This window comes from Halichoerus grypus, chromosome 7 (assembly GCF_964656455.1).
Source record: "Halichoerus grypus chromosome 7, mHalGry1.hap1.1, whole genome shotgun sequence".
Taxonomy (NCBI): Eukaryota; Metazoa; Chordata; class Mammalia; order Carnivora; family Phocidae; genus Halichoerus; species Halichoerus grypus.
Genome location: NC_135718.1, coordinates 139,899,778 through 139,908,132, shown reverse-complemented (window position 1 = coordinate 139,908,132; position 8,355 = coordinate 139,899,778). Strand labels below are relative to the sequence as shown.

The 8,355-nt window shown below is 37.0% G+C and overlaps 1 pseudogene; it reads right to left on the bottom strand.

Annotated features, from left to right (window-relative positions):
- Positions 1-6,152: 6,152 nt before the first annotated feature.
- LOC118554982 (cytochrome c oxidase subunit NDUFA4 pseudogene) lies at positions 6,153-6,681 on the bottom strand (annotated as a pseudogene).
- Positions 6,682-8,355: the final 1,674 nt, after the last annotated feature.

The window sequence follows — 8,355 nt, the reverse complement described above, 5'->3', positions numbered from 1 at the left end:
TTGAGTCAGTTTTCTGATACTTGCAAGTAAAGTGTGATGAAAACAAAATTGGTAGTGAGAGGAAATTTTTGCAATTGAAAGCCCCCAAACTATGAAATCAATCGATCTAAGGTAGGGTGAATGGTTTCCCTCAAGCTGGAAAGTTAATCTTTTTTATGAGGAGCAAAACCACTGATTAGGCTGATACATGTTGTATGTCTAGAAAGAGACACTCGGTTGAGTAATGTCAGGAAGTAGGGGTATCCTGTATAACGTGACTGGTGTTTTTGCCACAAGCATTTTCACCACAAACATTTTTGCTGCATAACTAATTGGCTGTCAGACAATTTTGCTGTAAAAGATAAAATCACAAAAAAAGGGGGCTATTCATTAAAAAGGACATAATGAAACATGATAAATGAATAATAAAATTAAAAGACTATTGCAAAATAAAAAAAATATTTGTATACATTTAAATGCGTGTGGATTTATGGCAATACTGCGTGAATAATAGGTTTTATTTTGTGGATTGTACCTAAGCACTTGTCTTCCCAGGCTTCGCAGTACTATACATGTTTTTTGTTTGTTTGTTTTTTGGCTTTTGTTTTTTTTGTGTTTTTTTGCTTATTGATTTTTTTCCTCATTTAGCATCCCACTTTTTCTTTTTGCTGAAATTTCTTCCTTCATTAAGAGAGTTATCAGTTTCCAAATATGAGGATGCGTGCTTGTGACTGAGTTTTGTACTGTGTTGTGAAAGCCTTCTACACAGTAGTTTGTTTTTGGCATATGTCACATGTCCATTGATAGATGTTCCAAAGCCCTATGGGACATGTGAGTTCAAACTCTATGCCCCTGTGCAGACCGTAATGAGGTCTAAGCTTTATATACTATAGGAACAGAAGCACTAAGTCAACGGAGAAACGAAACTAAACTGTCAACCAGTTAATTTTTTTATTTTGTGGCCGATTGCCTTATGGCCCATTTGGGCAAAAATGTGGAAATGCTTACTGCAAAACTATCTAGAACTATTGTCTAATGCCTGCAGCCTAGAGTAAAGTATCGGGGTTGGGGCGGGGGGAGAGTGGGTTAAGCTTTGGTCTCACTGGCCTGACTAAAAGAAGAGAGGTAAGAGAAAACAGTTTCTGATGGCCATTTATCCATGATGACTGAGAGTCGGATAACTGCGCATAGTGGGAGGTTGCACTAGCAAGATCCTCTGCCCCTGGCCAGGTGGGGAGCAGGAAACAAATCAGGAACGCCACTGGGAAAGGAGGATGCTAGATTCTTTAGTTTTATGTGAAAACTTCCCAGACTATATTCTCTTTCTGATCAAATTAATTGCCATTCATATGGTATAGATTCATCAACTGGGATTTAGCCTTATGGCATCAGGTAGAATACACATAGGGCATATTTTAGCCATTAATTTGGAGGCAGAGGCCTGAAGGGAGGCTATCAAAATACAGACCAAGGTTGTGCATAGAGAACCAAAGCGTGTTGCTAAGAGACAGAACTGCTGAATCCAGATTAATCAACTTTGAACAAGACCTTAGGTTTGGTTACTTGACTGGGGAGTAAAGAGAATGCAAACTTGCCAGCTTTTTATTGTGATATATATATATATATATATATATATATATATTTGATATATATATATATTTATTGTGATATATATATATATATATATACATAATTTTAACCAGGAAAACACCAAGCTAGCTGAGAAAATACTCATGATTGTTTACTCCTAAGGTTTGAAACCAACCCCACAAAAGTAGAATGTTAAAGCAGAATAGCTGCCCAATTTCCCCTCCCACATGTAAATAGGAAGGCCAATAGAAGGGCGACTTTTCCAGTGAGGAGAATCAGGGGTAGTGAGATTGGTCAACCAAGGAAGTCATTTCACTGCCTTGGCAGGGAGTCTTTGCGTTCCATGTCTCAGAAGTATAATAGATGCCTTACGTGTTGTTTCTCTTTCTTTCCCTTTCTAAATTGGAGCTTTGTTGGATGATTATCTGTTTTATGTCATCAGTGTGCAACCTTTAAATACGGTGCCCTTGTGCAGTGCACAAACTTTATAACTAAATACTCTGGCATCAGTTATGACAATATGGTGCTGTCACATGGGCATGAAAATTGGAAATCAGCCTGGATAGTGCTTTGGATATGTTAAATAGTTTGGTACAACAAAGTTATATGGAAAGGCTTATAACATCTTCTTTCCAGACAAATGAGATCACATTGTTAAGGACCTTGTGACTGTAATCTGAAGTTTGGACTCTACACAATAAGCAGGGGTGAGTCACTAAAGATTTTAAGATAGGAAGCCAGATAATCAGAGCTGTGATTCACAGAGAAGGGAGCTTATAATGAAAATAGAAGAAACTAGAATCAGTGACCATTATTAAGGACTTGGGGTATTGAGGACAGTGTTGAAATACCCACAGGTTTTGCTTGTGTGGTGAATAGCATCTGTAGCGTTTATCTAACATTCATCTTGCTCAGGATTTTAATCCTTGATTCTCTACCAGAACAAAAGGGGTTTTTTAAGAGGAATTTTTAAAGACAGATACTATATATCCACAGAGTTTGTAAAAACATTTTATAAAATTTATTAAAAAGATAGAATGGAAGAAGACATATGAATATGATATAGTTACATATAAAAATAAGAGGAAATAATTTAAATGGAAACCTTGATGATATGGACTTTGGTAGCAGAAAATTCAGAAAGGAAAGAAAAACAAGTATCCTGGAGTTGTCAGCTTTGAGATTTAACCCACTGTCAGACTTTACTCCACAATGTCAAGATTGCAGGCAGTCAACAAATGCACATGTAGCAGAGAGGGGTCACCATGTCAAGGACAACTTACCAGGTCCTGCTTTCCCACATTGGATGTGTCTTTTTTGGTCAGCGTAGATGGGGTCTGTAGGTGTGATGTGGGGGATTTTTCTTACCGTAGAGAGTCTTTCAGCTGTTCTGTGTTACAACCCAGAGTTGTATGGCTTTCATAATATTCTCCAGGGAACCCTACATCATCAACCCAGGGTTTTATTTACTCTAGGTAATCCTTAGCCAGAACCATCTTTCTAAGCACATTTTAAAAACAATGAATCTTTCTCTGAGCAAATCTCATTAGTGTCCTTACTTGAAAAAGTCCAATTGGCAAGGAAATTATGTTATCTGCCTCTTCTTCCCAGTACCTTTCCCGTCTCCCACCCAGGAATGACTGGATTGCTGGCCTATTGCCTTTACTCCTTTTCCCCAGTAATATTTTAGAACCGTTCTGAATTATACATGAAATAAAATGAGTTTTATGGTCAGGAAGTGTCCTACAATTATAGCAAACTGAAACTGGGCATGAAAGAAGTTGTGAAGAACCAGGTGATACGGAAAGTAAGATGGCTTTTGTGGTTGGGAGTGAAGAGGAGGGTTTTTTAATCCTGGGAGAACTGACTGAAGGCAACGTAAGGAAGTAATCTCTAAGGAAGTAATCTCTTCACTTTAGTAGATTGACTGCAGCTTGATTGACTGTACTGAGGGTATTAGACAATTTTAGAATCATTATATAAATCAGCATGTCTCTCACATGTAAAAATGTTTTCTTTTAAATTGAATGCTTGCTTTCTTTTTCAAGAAAAAATTAAATATCTACATTCTGGGCAAACATATAGTATGCTTTAAAACTGCTAGCAAATAGCCTACATAATTGGACAGCCCATTATCTTAATTATTATTATTACTTACCACAGATATAGCATTTGACTAAAATGGTATTCACTCAAAGTAACTGACAAGCATTAATTACTTAATGTGTTCATGTTCTCTATGGATAAGTTAAATATAGTTGAATATACATGTGAGTATAAACACACACTGCCCCAGGATTAGTATGGAGTAAAAAGAAAGATTTGCTGCCGGTTGAATGTCTATATATAATAGTGTCTACAAAATTCCCAACAAATGGATATCAGTCTTCTTTTCAGAAATAATACTCTCAATGATAACACTTAAAATCACTCTTAGACTTGTTTTAGCATAAAAATATTTTAGTCAGGAAGTTCTCTGCAGTTAAACTTCTGTGGTAATTTTTTCCAGTTTCATTGAGGTATAATTGACAAATACAAATTGTATATATGTAAAGTATACAATGTGGTTTCTTTAAAAAAAAAAAAAAAGAAACAAACTGCATTTTCTTAGAGCAGTTTGAGGTTCCTAGCAAGACTGAGGAGAAGATTTGGAGGTTTGTGCTGTACCCCTTTCGCCCACCCGTAAATAGCTTCCCATGCTACCTACATCTCTTACTAGAGTGGTAAGTTTGTTACAGTTGATGAACCTACATTTTTGATTCAGTGTTGGTATTTCTGAGACAATGTACCAAGTCAGCCATTCCATGTCTCATATATATTCATGATAGTTTGAGTTAATTTTATCTTTTAACTGATCAACACTACATTAACTTTCTGATTTTTTATCTTTTATTACATTATTTATATTACGTTACATTATCTTTTACAGCTTGTAAAAGGTAATAGAAAATATGGCACTTTTCCTTCCGTGCCTCACCTATTAGAAAAGTAGAGCTAGATAAGGAGTGAACCCTGCAGGCAACTAGAAAGGTGGGAGTAAATCAGAGTGGTATGGCCAGTCCCGGAGGACAGGCTTCCATAATGTGGAAAGACAGGGTTTTGATAGGAATTAAGCTGTTCCATAATCTATTCCAATATACTCTGTTTTACTCTTGTGTTCTTTTAGGTACCTTTTGCTTTAAAGTGAGTCTTTTTTTTTTTTAATCCTAATTACAATTTGAAAAGCAGCCAGGCTTATTCTTTTTTTTTTTTTTTAAAGATTTTATTTATTTATTTGACAGAGAGAGACACAGCGAGAGAGGGAACACAAGCAGGGGGAGTGGGAGAGGGAGAAGCAGGCTTCCCGCGGAGCAGGGAGCCCGATGCGGAACTCGATCCCAGGACCCTGGGATTATGACCTGAGCCGAAGGCAGACGCTTAACTAACTGAGCCACCCAGGCGCCCCAGGCTTATTCTTTTCTTTGAAAATCTGATGAGAAATATGGATCCTCTACCCAGATAATACACATACACACATAAGCACAGGATTTTAAGGACTTACCTATAATGTCCATCTGAAGACCACATGACTGTTTCAAAAAACAAATGTTAAGAATCCCTCTATTTTATAAAATGTAGAGAAAAGAGTTTACAATTTCATCTAATAGTAAGTAGATTGGAAAATTTATAGTTGAAATAATTATTCTTTAATGAGTTAGTTTATATACAATACCTCTTGCTTTTATAAAGTTTTAAAGATCTAAAACTTCGGGCGCCTGGGTGGCTCAGTTGGTTAAGCGACTGCCTTCGGCTCAGGTCATGATCCTGGAGTCCCGGGATCGAGTCCCACATCCGGCTCCCTGCTCCGCGGGGAGTCTGCTTCTCCCTCTGACCCTCCCCCTTCTCATGCTCTCTCTCTCAAATAAATAAATAAAAACTTTAAAAAAAAAAGGAAACAAACAAACAAAAAGATCTAAAACTTCAATTCATGTGTACGAATCTACAATTTTTAAGTTTTCTACTAATATTCATATATCTGCTTATGAAAAACTGGTAAATAATTTTGAGTCAGAATTCTTTCTGACTTCTTAAGTGAATTCTAATATTTTGTAACAATATAACCATCTTCATATCTCATTAAAAATTTTCTCATGGGGCGCCTGGCTGGCTCATTCGTTAAGCATCTGCCTTCAGCTCAGGTCATGATCCCAGGTCCTGGGATCAAGCCCCGCATGGGGCTCCCTGCTCCGCGGGAAGCCTGCTTCTCCCTCTCCCACTCCCCCTGCTTGTGTTCCCTCTCTCACTGTGTCTGTCTCTGTCAAATAAATAAATAAAATTAAAAAAAAAACAACAACTGTGATTTAAAAAAATAAAAATAAATAAAAATGTTCTCACATTTCTAAAGTATTATTAAGATCTTTGGGGAATTGACATGATTGAGAGCCAGTGTAATCTTCTCAGGTGAGGCTACAAATACAATAACAGCCTTTTCATGTCATGTATACATACATAGCTTAGATGCCCTAACTTTATAGAGTCTGTGATGGGTCTACTTTGCCTCTTATATGTTTGGCTTTCTTGAATTCCCTATTTAAAAGAACTACTTTTTTTTTTTTCAAGTTTCAGATATTTATTATTCAGTGTAAACCCCAACACAATACACCAACATGATTTCGTGCATTTAGAGGGGAAATATTTCCTGGATAAGTGGAAAATTGTGTGGATGGCTTCTGGAAGACCTTCATTCTAAGCAGCTTTATAGTGAAACATTTCATTTAGAAGTCTGGACTTTCTTTCTTCAGTTTGCTGTAATCTACATTCATTGAGTAGAATTTGAATTCATCATTGGGTCCCAGTTTGTTCCAGGGTTCTGGGTTATTCTTCCTATCCCAACTGACATCTGGATTGAACAATGCCAGGTGCAAGACATACAGCGCTGCTCTAGTACCTCCTGCCCCAATAAATACGAAGAGGGGGATCAAGCTCGGATGCTTCTTGGCCTGACCCATGATCCGATGTAACATGGTTGCAGCAGAGGCCTCCTGTCCAGGAGAAGAAAAAACCAAACGTGCAAGGCCCGGCACTAAGTAATGCCTACACCGAGGATGAACAGACGTCCAAAGTCACCCAGAACCTCCTACCTTAAGTAAAAGAACTACTTTATAAATGACTGCTAGTCCTTCCTCTGAGCTGTGTGGTTATCAAAGATACACCTACTGAAAAATCTGAATAGAAATACAAGAGTTTTTAAAGATATTGGTTAATATTGTGCGGCGGTATGAGAATGAGGAAAAGTATCTGTCCCAGTTATCCCATTGTTGTGCAACAAGCCAACCCAAAACTAGTGGCTTTAAAAAACAATTTATTATTCCTCATGGTTCTGTGGTTTGGCTACTTTCAGTCTGGCATTTTTCACTTGGAGTCATTTGAGGAGTTGCAGGCAGATGACAGCTGGTACCAAGGTCATCTGAAGGATAGACTGGGATGATTACTGGCACTCCTTGTTGGCTTGTTGCTCAGCTAGAGCTGCCAAGTGAGCACCTCCATGAAGTCTCTCTGTAGGACTCCAAGGGAGTCCTCACAACCTGGGTAGTTGGAATTCTTACATGGAGTCTTAGGGTTCAAAGAGAAATGGTGGAAGCTTCCAGGGCTCTTATAAAGGCCAGGCCCAGAACTGGGATCGTGTCATTTTGCTATAGATAAAGGAAACCATGAAAGCCAACCCAGATTCCAGGGGAGGGAAATAAGACTCTACTCTTAGTGGGAGACGTAGCAAAAAATGTACTTGAATCTATCACAATATTCATTGAGATAATCCCCAGACATAAGCAGGGTTAATGAGCTATATGAACAGGGTTATCTAATATATTTTCAATTGCTAATATTGCTGTTATGTCCATAAGATAATACTTAATACCCAAATTTTTATTAGTCTACCAAACACATATAGAAAGGCTTTGGACAATTAGGGATAAGAGTATTAAAAGGAAGCATAAGTTGTTTCATATTTACCACACTGTATAATAAAAATAATAATAATAATAATAATAATAATAATAAAAGAACAACATCTTATCTAAGAGATTGTGTCCAGGACATTCAGATAATGAGAACAAACTGATGGTTATCAGAGGAGAGGTGGGTGGGGGGTGGGTAAAATAGGTGATGGGGATTAAGTAGTGTACTTGTGATAAGCCCCCAGTGTTGTATGGAAGTGCTGAATCACTATATTGTACACCTGAAATTTATATTACACTGTATATTAACTAACTGGAATTTAAACAAAAACTTAAAAAAAAAAGAATTTAGGAAAGGAAAAAAAAAAAGATAATGAGAAGCAGCCCAATGAACATGATAGAGTTAGTATTACCTCTAAATCTTCATCATATAAAATCTTAATCACAATAAAAAATGTTTGAGTGATCTAAAGTAAAGACTCCAGATTGGTCTTATTTATCCAATAGTTCCCAAACTTATTTCAACCTAGATTGTGTGCTTGCCTTCTCTCTCTCTCTCTCTCTCGTTCTCCTTAACAACTATTAACAGTTAACAGCATTGGTGTTTACTAGACACATTTTGGAAAATGCTTCATAGCAAAATATGATAGTGTGTTGAGTTGATAAAAAGGAAAAATATCTTTGGATTATAGCTCCCAAGGTAGATTAATGAAGGAGGTGAAACTCTAGTACAATCATTAATGAAACTTGTTTTAGAAGAGAGGAAAGGAAATTTTGTTAGAAAGAATATTAGAGATCATGCAGACCAAGAGTTTTCATATTTTCAATGGAGCCCTAAGGTTTTGTTTCA